This window comes from Anas platyrhynchos, chromosome 32, assembly GCF_047663525.1.
Source record: "Anas platyrhynchos isolate ZD024472 breed Pekin duck chromosome 32, IASCAAS_PekinDuck_T2T, whole genome shotgun sequence".
In the NCBI taxonomy this organism is placed as follows: Eukaryota; Metazoa; Chordata; class Aves; order Anseriformes; family Anatidae; genus Anas; species Anas platyrhynchos.
This window is the reverse complement of record NC_092619.1, coordinates 3,792,589-3,808,679: the sequence shown is the minus strand read 5'-3', so window position 1 is coordinate 3,808,679 and position 16,091 is coordinate 3,792,589. Positions and strand designations below refer to the sequence as shown.

Sequence of the window (16,091 nt, the reverse complement as noted above, 5' to 3'; positions counted from 1 at the left end):
CAATAATCCCCCTTGCAATGCCTTTCATCTCCTCATAAGCTCTGTCCAAGGGGACAAAAATGTCAGGGCTGCTGGGGCCTTCTCTTTTTGACAGCACCCACCTCTTTTTCCTCTCCAGACTTTCCTATGCTGCCCCACACTTTGCCTTATTTCCTTGAAAGCTGAAGACACCCATCTCTGTTCTTCACCTTGCACTCATCCTGGCATTTCCATCATTTCACCAATGTCTCGTCAACCCTCACCAGCTGTTCCTTCAAACACAAACCCATGGTCTGATCAAATACACCCTTTGGTGACCTCTAACACCACAGCACAACCCTTTGAGGGACATTTTGTCTTCTTCATGGCCAGTGCCAACCTTCCAAGGTGTACTTTCTGGCACGTTTTTCTCTCCTGCTCTTTTCTACTACCAAAGAAAGCTCCATGAGGGTGGAAACCACTCCTGAAGTAGGCATGGCAACCTGTCATCCTTCTTGCAGTCTGTCAGCTAACCAGACAGAAGTCACCTCACCAGGATATTCCAAGCCATGCTCCGGCTGCTGACCTTACAGACTTTTCTGCAGACACACCTAAGCCTTGTGCCTGCTGCTGTCCAGTCATGGACTCAAGCAGAAGGGACAGGACAACCCATATGTGGGCCTTCTTTCTGTCTGGGTCCTCCTGGGTATGTGGGCAGAGGGGATCCCACAGTCAGCATGCCAACCAGGTGCCTTCTGCTGGCCTACCACGACCACTGGCAGATGTCAGCTGAAAACTACAGTTCCCAGGTAGAAATGTGACCTGTTAGCTGCTTCAGACAGAAGTGACCTCACAGTCCCGTTCTGTGACACATTCCTGCTGCTACCTTATCAACTGCAGAGACAGAAGTGACCTCATAGTCCCTTTCACAGGCCAATTCCTCCTTCTGGTTTGGGAGATCCTGAGGCAGAGCTGAGCTCATCAGAGCATTCCCACCCATCTCCTCCTTGTGGCCTACAAGCTGATCAAATCCATGGCCATTCACGTTCATTTTGAATGCCATGTGACTGCATAGCAATCTCATGGTTCCTGCCCTGCCCCGAGAGAACAAGAACCTATGTTAAGGGTTAGGAAAAGGGTTACAGGTGAGAAGGTTAATGCACAGGAAGACAGGCTTTAGATGATAGTTGTTCATGTATGGCATTAGGGACTATGGCAAACCTTTCTGGGTGAGAGATTAAGCAGATGTTTAGTGGGAGGGTTTGGTGTTCTGCTTGTGGTGTCAGGTCTGTGGTTAGGGTATGGGCAAGCTCTTTGGTTGAGGGTTTTGTTTAGTTCTGCAAGAAGACTAGGGTTGAATAGAGCATTTTAATGCTAGTGTTAAGGGCAGGGATGAGGGTGAGCTAGAGAAGAAAGGTAATGGAAAGGGGTTATGGACTAATTTTGGCTTCAAGGGATATTGTGGTCAAAAATTAGAGCAGTGGATTCCTGTCAGCGTGTAGAGTGGCATTTAGATTTGGATATTAATATAACAGATTAAAATATGGTAAGGGCCTCACATGACTGCTTTAAGTCAGCTTTATGGTGGGATCAGCATTACCTGAATGTTCTTACCTCTCCAAAATCATTACCTTCTGCTATCTGAGCTCTTCTTTCCTCCCCCAAATCTCACATCTCTCCTGGCCAGGCTCCTCCTGCCTTCCCCATATCAGTCATCTTCTTAGTGGCAGCTTTCTGATGGCTTTCATGAACTCAAGAGTATCTGTCTCACCTCTGTTCGCTACTCTGTTCCCGAGAAAGAAGCAGCTCCTAAACCAGCATTGAGAAGGACACAAAGGCTGTCAGAACATCCTGTGCAATGTGCCCAACAGCTCTGCAACACCACAAAAGTGTGCTTCCTGCCTACATGTTTTGGTTCCAGAATGGTTCCTATGGACCCAGGGTAACGTCTTCCATGGCTTCATGAAGGCTTTGTGTTTCCCCGGGCATCTGGGAGGCAGTGGCCTCCAATGTATAGAAATTTGAAATCAGCCTTGAAAGGTGAATGAGTCAAAAGCCAAAACCTCTGATATGACAACACCTCTTCAAGACCTCTTCCTCTATGGGGCCTATCAGGTACTTAGGAAGAAAGGATCTATGCACAGACTATGTGCGAAGCAGGTGCATCTGCTGGCATATCATGGAGACCAGCAGATGTGAGCCTAAAGGCACAGATCCCAGCCAGGAGTCAAGGGATGACCTGTCAGCTACTTCAGAAAGAAGTCAATTCTGAGGCTGTTTAACAGCCATTTGCTGCCTACTGGACTTTCTGGACTTACTGAAGTTTCTGAGGCACCACTGCCCTCGTAATACCATACTTTTAAAACACTCCCTTCTTGGGCCAGAATCTGTCCAGGTTGAAGTGAGCTGGTTGTGATCCTTCTAGACCGTGGCATTGCTGCCTCTCTGATGCACAGCAGTTAGTTCCACCAGATCATCCCCCTTCCACCAGATCAGGGGGATGAGTACCCAGAGAACCACTGGTCTTGCTGCTAAAGACTGAGGCAAAGAAGGCATTAAGCACTTCAGTCTTTTCCTCATCTCTTGTCACTAAGTTTCCCCCCACATCCAGTAAAGGATGGAGATTCTCCTTAGTCCTCCTTTTTGTGTTTCTGTATTTATAAAAACATTTTCTGTTATCTTTAACAGCAGTAGCCAGAGTGAGCTCCAGATGAGCTTTGGCCTTTCTAATTTTGTTCCTGCACATCCTCTTAAGATCCTTATAGTCCTCCTGAGTGGCCTGCCCTCTTTTCCAAAGGTCCTAAACCCTCTTTTTTTTCCTAAGCTCTAGTCACAACTCTCTGTTCAGCTCTCTGTTCTTCCATACTGGCTGGACTTTGGGCACGTGAGGATGGACAGTCTGCTCCTGAGCCTTGAAGATTTCCTTCTTGAAGAGAGTCCAGCCTTTCTGGACTCCTCTGCCCTTTAGAACTGCCTCCCAAGGGACTCTGCCAACCAGTGTCCTGAACAGCTCGAAGTCTGCTTGTAGAATGCCTCATTTGTCTCCTCATCGTGGTTTGGCGATCAATAAGATATCCCCACCAGGATGCCTGCCTTGTTGGCCTTCCCTCTGACTCTGACCCATATGGACTCAACAATATCATTCCCAGATTGAAGTTCTGCAACATCAAAACACTCCCTAATATAGAGAGCCACACCACCCCTTCTGTTCTGTCTGTCTCTTCTGAAGAGCTCATAACCAGTCATTGCAGCACTCCAGTCATAGGAGTGGTCCCACCACGTACCAGTGATGGCAACCAGGTCACAGCATGCCTTTTATTTCTTTTACTTCTTTGCTATTGAGCAATGGCTACAGTTATATTATATTGTACATGCAATAATAAAATCTCTGTTTATGGCCCAGAGGAATTAGGCACTTCAAATGTCACTCAGATGTCACTCTGCCATCTCCAATATCACCTGGTGTCTGCATCTGAATACCTCCCTCTTGCCTCTGTCTGCATTCAGTGTGCTGGGAGCTGAGACAAGCAGCTTACATGCTGCCTGGTTTGTGCCCACCTGAACCAAGGCAAGAGGAATCCCAACTCCTGTGAGCATCTGTGAGGCATGGAAGAGGAAGATAAGCCCCCTTCTAGCCTCTGAACTGCAAACAAAGTATGAGATGCCTGGTTTGACTCAGCTGAAACCCTTCCCTGAGCAGGGGGAGGGAGATCCTTGGGTGGGTGTTCTGCCGAAAACCAGGACATGGAAAGGTGATCCTTGGACATCATACCTATTCTGAAATGAAAAAGGACAGTGCTCCCTCTACAATGGAGGGAAGAAACATAAATGATTACTTTAGTGTTTTTCAAAGTTGATTCCCTTGGAGGCCCAGGGACTTTTCAAGCACTCCCTGTGCTGCTGAGCTGGGCCGGGCTCATGGGCCCAAGGGGAGCTCCTGGCAAGCGGGCAGCGCTGCAGAGACAGCTCTGCCCAGGAGCAGCTCCTCTGCACAGCACAGCAGCAGGGCTGGGGACACTGCCTGCAGGGGACAAAGTTGGCTGAGAGAAGGGAGGGAGATGTTAAAGGCAGTGTGGAGGGGGGATGCTGAGAGCTCACTGCAGGAGAAATCTTCACAACCCTGAACAGGGTAAGTGTGTGGCTACAGGGCCATGCAGCTCTTGTTCCTGATTCCATCTCCAGATTTGCTGCCAAATCCCACAGCCTATGGAATTTTTCAGGAGCACTCTCAGAGTTTCTCTACTGCAGAGGAGTATGACAAACTCTAGAGCAGGGATTGCCTGCCCAAACTCTCAGAGGGACAGGACATGAGGGTTTCTTCTCACAGGGCCAGCTGCAGGCTGTGCAGCCAGGGTGCAGGCAGGGGTGTCCAGGGCTGTGGTGCAGAGCAGGGTTTCTGCCATGCCCCAAGGGCTGTGTGCCGGGGCAGGGCCTCTGCCGCCTGCCAGTCTCAGCACTCAGCCTGCTCAGGGAGCTGCCCAGGGTGTTATGGGGAGAAGCTGTAGGTGGAAGGAGTCCCCTTACAGGACAGGGTAGGGCAGGGTCCTGCTGGTGTCCAAAGGCTCTTGCCTGGGGAAGGCTCCTTCAGAGCTCCACAGCACCCCCAGGGAATTTTGTGGGGAGATTCTTGTTAGGGAAGTCCAAGGCAGGAGCTACCTGAAGGGAAGGCACTCTCTGGACTCTCTGCTTTCATGCCTGCCATGAGGGTGAATCATGGGGATGATAATGATGATAAAAGTTGTCAGGTTATTAGAAGCGGCAGAAGCTCAAAGAGCATGCCTCTGGACTGTGGGCATCTGAGATCCGTGTGCAATGCACTTTACCACATACCATAGAACAGTACTGAAACATGCTGATCATACAGATGATCCACCTGATCCCTTAGGCACCCTTAGACAGAAAGAAAGAGAGCTCATAGGGAATAGACAGTACATCTTGTGAAGAGGGTTTCTGTGAAACACAAATGAGGTTTTGTGCAGAGAAGTTTTTCTAAGTTGACACAGTCTTTTCCTCCATTGACAGCCAACCATGTTCTGAGGCAGCAAATGTCCAACAGCAGCTTCCCCACAGAGTTCCTCCTCCTGACATTCGCAGACACACGCCAGCTGCAGCTCCTGCACTTCGGGCTCTTCCTGGGCATCTACCTGGCTGCCCTCCTGGGCAACGGCCTCATCTTCACCACCGTAGCCTGCGACCACCACCTCCACACCCCAATGTACTTCTTTCTCCTCAACCTCACCCTCCTCGACCTGGGCTCCATCTCCACCACTGGTCCCAAAGCCATGGCCAATTCCCTGTGGAACACCAGGACCATCTCCTACTCGGAATGTGCTATACAAGTTTTATTCTTTTTCTTTTTCATCTCAGCAGAATTTTCTCTTCTCATCATCATGGCCTATGACCGCTACATTGCCATCTGCAAACCCCTGCACTACGGGACAATAATGGACAGCAGAACTTGTGTCAACATGGCAGCAGCTGCCTGGGGCAGTGGCTTTCTCTATGCTGTGCTGCACACTGCCAATACCTTTTCCCTCCCCTCTGCCAAGGCAATGCCCTGGACCAGTTCTTCTGTGAAATTCCCCAGATCCTCAAGCTCTCCTGCTCTGATGCCTACCTCAGAGAAGTTGGGCTTATTGTGCCTAGTGTGTGTTTAGCCTTTGGGTGTTTTGTTTTCCTTGTGCTTTCTTACATGCAGATCTTCAGGGCCTTGCTGAGGATCCCCTCACAGCAGGGCCGGCACAAAGCTTTTTCCACATGTCTCCCTCACGTGGCTGTGGTCTCCCTGTTCATCAGCACTGCCTTTTTTGCCTACCTGAAACCCCCCTCTATGTCCTTCTCCTCCCTTAATCTTGTGCTGGCAGTTCTGTACTCGGTGGTGCCTCCAGCAGTGAACCCCCTCATCTACAGCATGAGGAATCAGGAGCTGAAGGAAGCCATGTGGAAAGTGATGAATGGAGGTTTTTCAGAAGGAATAAACTGCCTGTGTTCTTAATTTTAACTGTATACAGACCCAGAAATCTTTTTTTTTTCTTTTTTTTTTTTTTTCTTTTTTACTTTGCTTTACTTCTCATAGTGTTCCCCACAAAGAAATATCGTTGGTCATACCTTCCTACACTGTATGTACCTGTCTCATGTGACTCCAAGTCTTTGTATAAATTGTGGGTCAGGCTTTCTGTGTGTTTTAATAAAAGGAAGACCATGCATTGACTTACTTGCCTGATACCCTTCCTTGTAGACCTGTGGTGGAGCTTCAGGGACACATGGCAGAGTGCAGAGGTGGAGGGGAGAAGGGTCCTGCCACAGCAGCATTGCCAGGCTGAACCTGTGATTGTTCCCTGTTCTTGGACAGCACCCACAGAGACAGTGAATTCTCCTGCCTCTGTGCACAGTGGGTGAGAGGGATAATGGCAGGCAGGCTTCTTTCAGGAGGAAAGAGGGAACTGCCAGGAGAGCCCAAGCACTCGTCAGGGACAGTGTGTGCCCAGGAGTCAATAGCACATGGAGGCCATAGAGCACGGGCACGTCCCAGGTGGAGCCACCCTGAGGTGCTAAATCTGGGTGGGAAAAGCAGAGCTCTGCAACTCCAGGGAACACTGCAGGCATAGGGAAAGCTCTCTGTTGAATTGGTTGTTATACCTCTGGTGAAATTTCATAGACTGAATACAGTGAATCACCCCAAAACATATCCTGACATTGGAAGTGAGTTGGACTCGATGATCCTTGTGGGTCCCTTCCAGCTCGGGCTATTCCATGCGTCTCTGACTCTGAAGAAGTCCGGCTATCTGTGCCGGCTATCCATGGCCAAGGAACCACTTGTGTGGGAGGCACTCAGTGGCAGTGCCCCCCACCAGCTGGCTCTGCCTCCCTGCCTGGCCAGCACAGCCCTGCAGAGTGCCTTCACGGCCCTGTGCACCACAGCCCCCTTGCTCTACAGAGCAGCACCAGCAGCTGGGGGGCTATGGGCAGCATGGGCAGGGGCTGCAGGAATGGCTGCTCAGACCATCCCAGACGTGCTGGGTTGGGGCAAGGCTGTGTGGGACATGGGGTGTCCTGGGAGAAGAGCAGGGCGCTGTGTGTATGCAGTGGTGCTTCCTGAGGAGCCCCAGGGCCAGCAGTGTGGTGCTGTGCTGTGCTGGGGACGGGGGCTGGCCTGGGGGGCTTCAGGATGCCTGTGGGAGGGGAATCTCCTGCAGATGGCAGCAGCAGACATACTGCTACTGCCCTCCCCTTCTCCATTTGATGCTTTGGGGTCTGCCCCGCATGGGCTGCTCTTCTGGGCTGGGCTGCGTTGGGGATAGGAGATGGAGGTGTGGAGAGCTTGGGAGGGTGTGGGCTGAGCTGGCCTCCTGAGTGAGACAGGGAGGACCAGCAGAGCAGGGGATGGACCACTGTTCTCTGGACACTCTGGGAAATGCTGCCTCAGGGCAATGGTCCCAGAACAGCTGTGGTGGTTTTACCGTGCTGGGCAGCTAAACCCCACAACCGCTCTCTCACTCCCCCTCCTTTAGATGAGGAGGGGGAGAAGTAAAGCAAAGAACAACTCACGGGTTGAGATAAGGATAATTTAATTAAAGGGAAATAATTATAATAATTAAATAAAGACTACCATGAACTAAACAATTTAACTAAGGGGAAATAAAAAGGGAAAGGGGAAAAGGGAGGGGAAAAGGGAAAATAAAAAGAAGGGAGGAAAACAAACAAACAAAATAAATGAAAGCTATATGGAAGTGCAGAGGAAAGAAATTACTCTCTACTTCCCACAAATGAACGATGATTGACCACGTCCTTGAAGCAAGGCCTCAACACACGCAGCCGGTGTTGAGAGGAGGACCGACGTCTTCTCAACGAGAGCCCACCCCTCCCCTCTTATTCCAGTTTCCACCTTTTATTGCTGAGTGTGACATCACATGGTATGGAATATCCCTTTGATCGGTTTTGGTCAGCTGCCCTAGTGATGTTTCTCTCCTCACTTTTTGCCCATCCCCTAGGAGGGTTAGAGAAAGGCCCAATGCTGTGCCACAGCTGCTCAGCAGCAGACACAACACTGGTGTGATACCACTGCTGTTCCAGCTACAAGTACAGAGTACGGCACTGTATGGGTTGCTGCCGGGAAAGTTAACATTCCAGCCAGACCCAGTACAACAGCTCCTTGCAACCACCATTCTCAGACTGGGCTCTTGCCACAGCTCACACAAGTGGTTGATATTTCCTCCTCTGAGGGATATCGAATTAATGTATCAGGAGTCCATGTCTTTATTCTCCATATGAGAGTGCACAAGATGTGGGAATGGAGAGATGAATACCTGTGAGCAGAAGTTCCATAAGATATTCCCTAGGAATATACTGTGGGACAGACAGTGACTCAAGGTCACCTTCCTTTTAATGGCAATGTGCCCTGGGAATGCACTTGAATGAAACAAATCTAGACATGAAGACTTTCTCACCTACCACAGAGAGTTTTGAACGCTTCCCTAACATGTGCACTCAGTACTTGATAATTTTTTTGCATATTGAGGTGGTCATTTCCTTCAGGACGCCCTGAAGGAGCTGAAGAACTCCCAGGGAAATGTGAGTCCAGACATGTGGCAGGTGTTCTGAAGCATGAGCTGCTCGGCCCACAGGGTACCTGAGGGGATTGTGCAGGGCATCCCCTACACCGGCTATTCCTGGATGGGCTGGAAAGAGGCTTGCTGAGCACAACACCTCCTTGTAGCCCTGTGGATGCTGGCTGTGAGGTCACTTCTGTCCCAGAAGCTGGCTGGCCAACAGCAGGGAGGCAGAGCCTCTGAGGTCATAAAGGCCTTCAGAAAGCTGCCCCCAACAGGGTGACTCCTTTGGGGAGGCCAGGGGAAAGCTGAGAGAATAAAGGTGGGAGATTTGGGGGAGAGAAGAGGGACTTGGCTAACAGAAAGGAAAGATCTGGAAGAGGTGAGAGGGGTTCAGGCAAGGCTGTGCTGCTGCAAGACTTACTAGGAAAACATCCATGTCAAGCCCTGGCAGTATTTTGAAGCAGTAACTGTAAGCCCTACTTACCCCTACATCTAAATGCTATCCCTCTCTCTGCAAGGAATCCACTACTCTTACCCCAACCTCAAACCTCACCTGGCATGGGTTAGCCAAGTCCCAAATCCATAAGGCCTTACCATACACTCTTAGCTCATTTCTCATGCTGTTCCTCAGCCTTTCATCCCTGTCATTGAATTCCAGCCTTAACATGATTCCTCAACAGAGCCCTGAAGAAAATCCCAATGTAACATAATATAGTCTCTACACTAGACACAGACTAGAATCCAAAGAAGTAAACAGGCCTCCCTCTAATACTCTGCCCAACCACTAACCCTAGAAGGCAAGATCTAATCCCTAAACCCTAACCTGAACACCTAATCCCCATATCCTGCATTCTTTTGGTTTAGTCACTTAACTGAAGCAGTTTGGCCTCATTAAGCTGAGAGAAACAACCCTGCAGACACCAAGGTCAATGAAGAAATAGGGTGTGGAAGTGCTCCAGGTGGTAGAGCAGAAGTTCCCCTGCAGCCCATGGTGCACCATGTTGGAGCAGATCTCCACATGGCAACTGATGGAAGACCCCATGTGGGAGCATTTGGATGTGGCCTGAAGGAGGATGCAGTCCAGGGAGAGGCCCTGCAGGAGAGGACTCCAGGTCAGAAGTGTGGAGAGGAGCCCAGCTCTAGGCAGCCCCTTGTGATGGGGCCTTTCTTCTGAGGACTAATTTGTATCGACCCTTTGATAGATGCTGCACTGGCAAGGACAGGACTCAGGATGGCATTGCCTTTCAGGAAGGAACTTCCTTTGTGATTCCCTTGAAGTGTGGAACTCCTGTCTGTGTCACAGCTTGAGCCACTGAACTGTGCAGGCAGACCAAAGTCCCACTGTGACAGAAGCAACCTCGTGCTTCCCCTGAAGCCACTCCCCTCCCAGTCTTCCTGAACTACCATTGACACCGCAGACTGTAGTGGGTTTACATGGCAAGGTTTTGGTAGCAGGGGGCCATAGGGGTGGTTTCTGTGAGAAAGATCTAGAAGCCGCCCCATGTTTGGGAAGGGCCCCATTGTTTTCCAGATCTGAGCCAATAAGCGATGTTGTTTTGCACCTCTGTGAGAGCAGATTTAAGACAGGGAAAAAAACGCTGTGCCACACAGCAGCCGGGAGAGTCAAGGGAGTGAGAAACAGCCTTGCAGGTGCCAAGGTCAGTGTAGAAGGAGGGGGAGAGGTGCTCCAGGCGCCGGAGCAGAAGTCCCCTGTGGCCTGTGGTGAGGACCATGGTGAAGCAGGATGTCCCCCTGCAGCCCATGGAGTACCACAGTGGAGCAGAGTTCCACGCTGCAGCCTGTGGAGGAGACCACGGTGGAGCAGGTGGCCCTGCACCGACGGAGGCTGCTGCCTGTGGAAGACCCCTTCCGGAGCAGATTCCAGGCCGGACCTGTAGCCCGTGGAGAGGAGACCACGCAGGAGCAGGTCATCTGGCAGGAGCTGCTGCCCGTAGGGGAGCCAGGTTGGAGCAGTTTTCTCCTGAGGGATGGACCCTGTGGTACGGACACATATCTGGAGCAGTTCTGGAAGAGCTGCTGCCTGTGGGAAGCCCACGCCAGATCAGTTCGTTAAGGACTGCATCCCGTGGGTGGGACCCCACAGCACAGGGGACGAGAGTGACCGAGAAGGAGTGACAGAGAAGAAGTGCTGTAGACTGACCATAACCCCCATTCCCCCGTTCCCCTGCGCCGCTCGGGGGGAGGAGGTGGAAGAGGGTGGATGGGGGGGGAGGTGCTTTTGGTTTCTTTCCTTTGTTTCTCACTTCTTTAGCTTGTTAGTAATGAGCAATAAATCTTACTATCTGTCTTCTTATGCTGAGTCTGGTTTGCCCGTTACACTAATTATTGCGTGATTTTCTCGTCCTTATCTCAATCCTTGAGCCCTTTTCACATATTTTCTCCCCATTCCTCTTTGAGGAGGGGGAGTGAGAGAGCGGCTGTGGTGGAGCTCGGCTGCCCACTCGAGCAGAACCACGACACAGACTCAAGCAAACAGAGATAAAAGGGAGTGTGAGAATGCCAGTGCTGTACAAACTCAACGACAATGATACATGATATAGCAAGTAACTGGAACACGACCTGAGCACCAGCTCATCACAAGCACCAGATTCATGCTTAGTTGATTTGAAAGGACTGAGAACAGGGCATTAGAAAAAGCATAAAAGAAGGAGCTACATCTTAGTATGCACTCAGCCTCACCAGAAGTAACCCTGCAGAATGACAACCCATCTGGCCGCTCATGGCTTGGACAAGTGTACAGTTTGCTGGTTGAAGAACTTCCTAAATGGCTGTGCTCAAAGAGTGAGGGAGTGAAGGGAGTTCAGTCCAGTTGGTGTCAGTTGTCCAGATGTCCAGTTTAGTCATCAGTGACATTCCCCAGGGCTTGGGATTGGGTCCAGTTTTATTTAATATTTAGATCTACAATCCAAATGAGAGGATCAAGTACACCCTCAGTAACTTGCAGATGACAAGAAGTTAGGTGGGACAGTTGGTCTGCTTGAGGGTAGGAAAGCTTTGCAGAGGGATGTGGAAAGGCTAGATTGATGGACTGAGTCCAATCACATGACATTCAACAATGCTTCTGCACTTGGATCATAACAACCCCATGCAGTAGCATAGGCTTGGGGAAGAGTGGCTGGAAAGCTGTCCAGGAGAAAAGCACTTGGGGATGTTGGTCAACAGCCAGCTGAACATGAGCAGCCACCGCCCATCATGGACAGGGACACTGACATCTTCCAATAGATCATCTCTGCTTGTGAGGTCACTGTCAGCTGAAGATCTGATAGGCCACGAGCAGGCCCATGGCAGGTGAATATTCCTGTGATAACAGTGGTGCCTGAGTAGCTGACAGGATGAGAGCAAGGGTGGCCTGTGCTAGATGCTGGGAGGACCCTGGTGCCTGAGAAGCCAGTAGGCCAGGAATAAGCACATGGCTTGTGTGGGTCTTTGGGAGCTTATGATGTCATGTCAGCGATGGCACCCCATGCTTGATTTCTCCTGAAATCCAACAGAAACCCCAGGCACCTGTCTACTGGTGCATCATACTACTTCATAGGGGAGTAGAAACCAAACAGGTGTCTATGTGGTGCTCAGGTCAGTGGTGCCTGTGGAGCTGACAGACCAGCAGCAGGCCCACAGCTCTCGTCAGAGCTTGTGACATCACTGGTGCCTGAGAAAATGACAGGCAGGAAGGAGGCCCATGCCTGGGGAATGGACTTGTGATGCCACTCTTGGCTGAGTAGCTGACAGGGCAGGAGCAGGTGCAGGCCAGGAGAAGGCCCATGGCAGGTGAATATGCTACGGCGTCACCTGGAGCTGTGTTCGGCAGAATCATGAAATAGCCCGAGTTGGAAAGAATCAAGGATCAGGGAGTCAAACTCCAGCCACCAGACAATAAAATAAATTATATATGTATCTAAAAAGCTATAAAAACTCTAAATATATGTTAAAAATATTACAATATATAATGTATATATTTATGAAAAACAAACCTTTTACATATGTATAATACATGTAAAATAAAATAAAATAAAATAAAATATATAATATAATTAATAAAATATATTATACTGTATAACATAACATAATACTGTATAATATACTGGAATACTTCATGTAATATAAATACATATTAAATAAAAATATAATATAATCTATAATATAATATCGGTAATTTTATATTAGAATCATAGAATCATAGAATATCCTGAGTTGGAAGGGACCCTTAAGGATCATCAAGTCCAACTCTTGACACCGCACAGGTCTACCCAAGTTCAGACCATGTGACTAAGTGCACAGTCCAATCTCTTCTTAAATTCAGTCAGGCTCGGTGCAGTGACCACTTCCCTGGGGAGCCTGTTCCAGTGTGCAACCACTCTCTCTGTGAAGAACCCCTTCCTGATGTCCAGCCTAAACTTCCCCTGCCTCAGCTTAACCCCGTTCCCGCGGGTCCTGTCGCTGGTGTTAATGGAGAAAAGGTCTCCTGCCTCTCGACACCCCCTTACGAGGAAGTTGTAGACTGCGATGAGGTCTCCCCTTAGCCTCCTCTTCTCCAGGCTGAACAGGCCCAGTGCCCTCAGCCGTTCCTCGTACGTCTTCCCCTCCAGGCCTTTCACCATCTTCGTAGCCCTCCTCTGGACACTCTCCAACAGTTTCATGTCCTTTTTATACTGTGGTGCCCAGAACTGCACACAGTACTCGAGGTGGGGCCGCACCAGCGCAGAGTAGAGCGGGACAATCACCTCCCTCGACCTACTAGCGATGCCGTGCTTGATGCACCCCAGGACACGGTTGGCCCTCCTGGCTGCCAGGGCACACTGCCGGCTCATATTCAACTTGCTGTCTACCACGACCCCCAGATCCCTCTCTTCTAGGCTGCTCTCCAGCGTCTCATCGCCCAGTCTGTCCGTGCAGCCAGGGTTTCCCCGTCCCAGGTGCAGGACCCGGCACTTGCTCTTATTGAACTTCATGCGGTTGGCGATCGCCCAGCTCTCCAACCTATCCAGATCCCTCTGCAAGGCCTTTCCACCCTCATTCGAGTCCACAACTCCTCCAAGTTTGGTGTCATCAGCAAACTTGCTCAAAATGCCTTCTATTCCTACATCCAGATCGTTTATAAAAATATTGAAAAGTACCGGCCCTAAAATGGAGCCTTGAGGGACCCCACTGGTGACCGCCCGCCAGCCTGACGCAGCCCCATTCACCATAACCCTTTGGGCCCTGCCCGTTAGCCAATTGCTCACCCATCGTATGATGTTTTTATTTAGCTGTATGCTGGACATTTTGTCCAGTAGGATCCTATGGGAAACCGTGTCAAAAGCCTTGCTGAAGTCCAAAAAAATCACATCAGCTGGTTTCCCTTGGTCTACCATACGGGTGATCTTATCATAAAAGGAAATCAGGTTAGTTAGGCAGGACCTAACTATTATATATTATATTATTATTATATTATATTATATTATTAATTATATTATTATATTATATTATTAATTATATTATTATATTATATTATATTATTATTATTATATTATATAGAGTTCATATTATTACATAATATGAACTCTATAATAATAAATTCAATAAATAATAATAATATTTAATCTAATAAAATATATAAATATATAATATAATAATGTATAAGTAAAATATATATATTGTATATATTCATAAAAATGTGTGTTCTATTAAAAATATAAAATGTATATATATGTGTTGTATTTATATATATATATATATATACATATATATATATATATATATATATATATACACATGTATACATGTGTATACACATGTATATATATACACATGTATATATATACACATGTATATATAATAAACTATATGTCTGGGAGCATTATCCAAACACTTCCTGAACCCTGCCAGGCTTGGAGCTGTGAGGAGACTGGGAGGCACCGCAGGGCCATGCCTGGGCACGGGGCCAGGAGGAAACCACCGTCTTCCTGCCCGGGCACCATGTCACGTGGGCTGCGGTTTGTGCACCTGCAGTGGCAGGCAGGCTCCAGCTCCCGACCCGCCGCGGGGAATAACGGCCCCTGGGTGACACGCTGAGAGCCAGGGAGACGCCTGAGGCTCTGGGCTGCAGCTCTGCTGCCAGGGCAGGCCCTGGACCAGCTCTGGCTGCTGCCGGGACCCCACAGGAGGCTCCCTGGGGAGGGACGGGACAGCCAGCACCCCCATCATGGGGCTCTGGCCCTGCCCAAGGGCCTTTCCCAGCTGCTGCTGCCAGCACAGCAGGGGCTGTAGCAGGGGCAGGGGCTGGTCCCTTCCCAGCCTGACACAGCCCTGCTGCAGGACCAGCCCCGTGGATCCCATGGCACAGGGACGACCAGACAATCGCACCTTGGGCTCTTGGATGCTACAGCTTAGGAGATGCTCCGTGCTCCCACAGCAGGCTGCAAGGGGTGTCAGAGCCATCTGCCCCCACACCCAGCCCTACCCCATGATGATCTCCCACCGCAGTGACGTGAGAGCCGCAGCGGAGCCGTCCCTCATATATGGTCATGATGAGCGCTGGAGAAGTTCATTGGAGAGCTGGGCTGCGTCGGAGGGGAGATAAGTGCCGATAACGTCTAAAAAGGTGCCTGCTGCTTCGATTGGCTCCTCCTGCAGCTGGGACTGCATCTGCACAGATATATTGCCCTCCCATCATCTCCATTTCACTTTGGGTCCCCAGGAGCTCCAGCAGCAGGGCCTTGCTGTCAGGACAAGAGCCTCAGGATGGGGACAGAGGGACTCCTGTCCCCTTGGGTGCTGTGTCTGCTCCTCTGGGTGCAGCCATGCAGAGGTAAGTGCCAGCTCCTCTGTTTCAGAGCTTTGGGCCAGTGGGCAGCGGTGGGGTCATTGGGATCTCTCTGGGAGTGGGGTTGTTTTCCAGGGACCACTGAAATGAGAGGGAGAATGTTCTCAGTCTCCCAGCCCCATGCTTTAACCTGTGCCTATCTTTGTGGGAGAGAGCAATCCATTTCCACAACTCCCATATGTTTGGCAGCCCATGCCTGGATTCATTTCTAGACACCTTGTCCTTGGGTACCTTTCTGGGACCCCTTGTTCCCCAGCACTGTGACTCTGGATCTGGAGGAAGCCCAGACAGTGAGGGTGGCCCTCAGTGACCTCCAGGGTACAGCCAGTGTCTGGGGTGCCCCAGGGGGGCTGTGTGCTGTTCCCTTCCCCTGGGATCTGGGTAAACACAGACTCCAGGAGGGCAGGTTGTGTCCCATTAACAGAAGGGGACTGGGGCATTCGCACCCAGAGGTGGTAGAGAGGTGTCTTTTCTGGGGCCCCGGTCAAGCACAGGGATTGGTCTGACAGCAGGGACGGGGAAGGGACATGGACTGCTGATATCCTTGTGATCAACTCTGTGCTCTGTAGGTACACAGGAGGTCCTGTATTTGTCGGTGGGTTTGGGAGGTGCCTGTGGCAGACAATGGGCAATGGAAGCTGCTCAAGGGCAGGGGGATATTTGAGGGACACTGGGCTGGGGAGGAGACACAGCCCTGTGCAGGGCTGAAGGTTGTGTGGGGGTGGGCATGGGCAGGGGTAGGGGACTACTGGGGTGGG

At 50.2% G+C, this 16,091-nt stretch overlaps 1 protein-coding gene across 1 annotated transcript in view; it reads left to right on the top strand.

Moving 5' to 3' along the window:
- The window catches only part of LOC113840669 (scavenger receptor cysteine-rich type 1 protein M130-like), a 54,898-nt gene that overhangs the window by 27,870 nt on the left and 10,937 nt on the right, over positions 1 to 16,091 (top strand). The window lies entirely within an intron of this gene.